The 2,500-nt window shown below is 38.7% G+C and overlaps 1 protein-coding gene across 2 annotated transcripts in view; it reads right to left on the bottom strand.

Annotated features, from left to right (window-relative positions):
* LOC133616971 (teneurin-3) overlaps positions 1-2,500 on the bottom strand; it is a 745,483-nt gene that overhangs the window by 298,299 nt on the left and 444,684 nt on the right. The window lies entirely within an intron of this gene.

Raw genomic sequence — 2,500 nt, 5'->3', positions numbered from 1 at the left:
TATTTTTATTTGTGTTTGACTTTCTCTTCTACTGTTACCACATAGCATTATTTAATGATTAGAAAACAAATTGCTCAATCATGATTTTTGTACAAAATAACAAAAGTCAAATTAATAACTTTGGTTTTTCAAGATTGCGTTTGTCATGTCTGTGTGATCATGTTTTGTTTTAGTAATGTTCGGTTTAAATTTTGGACTTTTTGTGCACTTTTGTTTTGTTTTGTCACCATAGCAACCATTAGTTTCACCTGTCACGTCACGCACCTGTTTCACGTTTTGAGTCACGCACCTGCTTTCACTAATCATGTCCATAGTATTTAAGTTCATTCATTTTCTGTTGTTCGTGCTGACGACCTACTGTCAAGGCTTGGTCCGGGGTGTTTGCTTTTCCGGGATGCAGCGGAAAGTTGGCACGGGCGAGACGGGAACCAAGGTACATGATTTATTTATTAAAAAAAGATCCAAAAAAAAGCGCGCACAATGGCGGAGAATAAGCTATGAAACCAAAAGACTATAGCAAAAAAGTACAAATGAAAAGCACGCACAGTGGCGGAAACTATGAACAAATAAACAAAACATTAACTGTGGCTTGAGAAACAAAAACTTACTTGGCATGGAACCGGCATGAAAAAGGAGCAGCAAGGATCATAAGGGTGTGCAGAAGCATATATGGGGTGCGCTTTTTGTTTGATCTTTTTTTAATAAATAAATCATGTACCTTGGTTCCCGTCTCGCCCGTGCCAACTTTCCGCTGCATCCCGGAAAAGCAAACACCCCGGACCAAGCCTTGACAGTAGGTCGTCAGCACGAACAACAGAAAATGAATGAACTTAAATACTATGGACATGATTAGTGAAAGCAGGTGCGTGACTCAAAACGTGAAACAGGTGCGTGACGTGACAGGTGAAAACTAATGGTTGCTATGGTGACAAGAGTGCACAATGAGTCCAAACGTGGAACAGGTGCGTGACGTGACAGGTGAAACTAATGGTTGCTATGGTGACAAAACAAAACAAAAGTGCACAAAAAGTCAAAAATTTAAACCGAACATTACTAAAACGAAACATGATCACACAGACATGACAGCGTTTTGATTTAGTTGAACGTTTTCCTTGGAATTGAACCATGTCGGCTGGAACAAAAGACTAAAACGCGCTACCAGGAATCGCAAACACTTTAGCTATAATTTGCATTCTTATTCCCTCAGCGCAAGTCTTGGTCAACAACATAACGACGTTTGAGTGGACTGGAATCCTCTTGCTTGGCTTTTTTATTCGCCTCACTTGTTTAACATTCATATTGCAGCGTGGAGGCCAACTCGCTCTTCCCTCGCATCTGACCCCTGATTGGTCAGCTGCTGCCTGCTGTCAATCATTGTCACGATGATAAGTAGGCAGTCCCAGAAAGCCAATAATTTAGCTTGTGTGCGGCCTAAGGGGGCAAGACTTAGCCTGAACGACTGTTTTCCGCTTGGCGCTAGTGTTTGACTTGTCTCTATTCAATAATGTAACATTATTTTTGTGAGTTCAAAAAGTGCAAGGTACATATCCCTTACCCCCTTTTCATCCATACCTAGACAGTGTTAAGATTGTGCAGTTGTCCCTAATGAAGTGGCCACAAAGGATAAGTGGATGTATCGATCTGGTTAATTATCCGTAAAACCCACATGAGCATGCATTGATTTATGTACAGAAACACCATAAATTGCATCCTAAGAAAATGTTCTATTGAGGTTCTTAACAAGGATCGACGTCTGAGAACTTGACTAAGGGTAGGATTACAAACAAGCAATGGACTATTTGCTGTGTTTAATATTATATTTAATGGGATGCGAGAGTATCTCATTGTTTCAAACTCGGCAAAATTCAACGCCGGAAGTATTTTTTTACTAGTGAAAGCAACAACCAGCACCACACTAAAATGAACTTGAAATCAAATAGAAGGAAGCAACATCACACAGCAAACAACATGTACATTAGGCACACGTACACACTACTACTACAATGGAATAATGAACAACAAATCATTAATTGAAGTGACAAGCTTGTCATCCTACAATATCTTGTTTGTCAAAAATAAGATATGACAGCCATCGAAGGACCTCCAATCTCTTTATTAACTAGCGCTAACACAATCCGGTGAAAGGATTCTATCAGAGCTAACAAAGCTAGCAAATCCTGCTCAGAGCGCACGTCACTTAGCAACAGGCACAAACACACAATCTTCTCTCATGAAACGTCTCTTGACTGCATATGCCAAATAGAATGTAGTAAATATTGTTTTTTTAGCGCATCATTTGCATTCCCTTCCAATTAATTAAATGTATTAATAAATAATTCGGTTTGTAATCAAATTACATTTTGCTAAAGCAACGAGTAACTTTTAGGGGTGTCCAAAAAAACCCCCAATTGATTTTAAAATTAACCGCAAATCGTATTTGTAACAATTCTTAATTGATTAACAAAAACATAAAAAAAAAAAATTCTGTGTTGGCAATTAT

This window comes from Nerophis lumbriciformis, linkage group LG16 (assembly GCF_033978685.3).
Source record: "Nerophis lumbriciformis linkage group LG16, RoL_Nlum_v2.1, whole genome shotgun sequence".
NCBI classification, from domain to species: Eukaryota; Metazoa; Chordata; class Actinopteri; order Syngnathiformes; family Syngnathidae; genus Nerophis; species Nerophis lumbriciformis.
The sequence above is the reverse complement of the archived record's forward strand: the minus strand, read 5'-3'. Positions and strand labels throughout refer to the sequence as shown.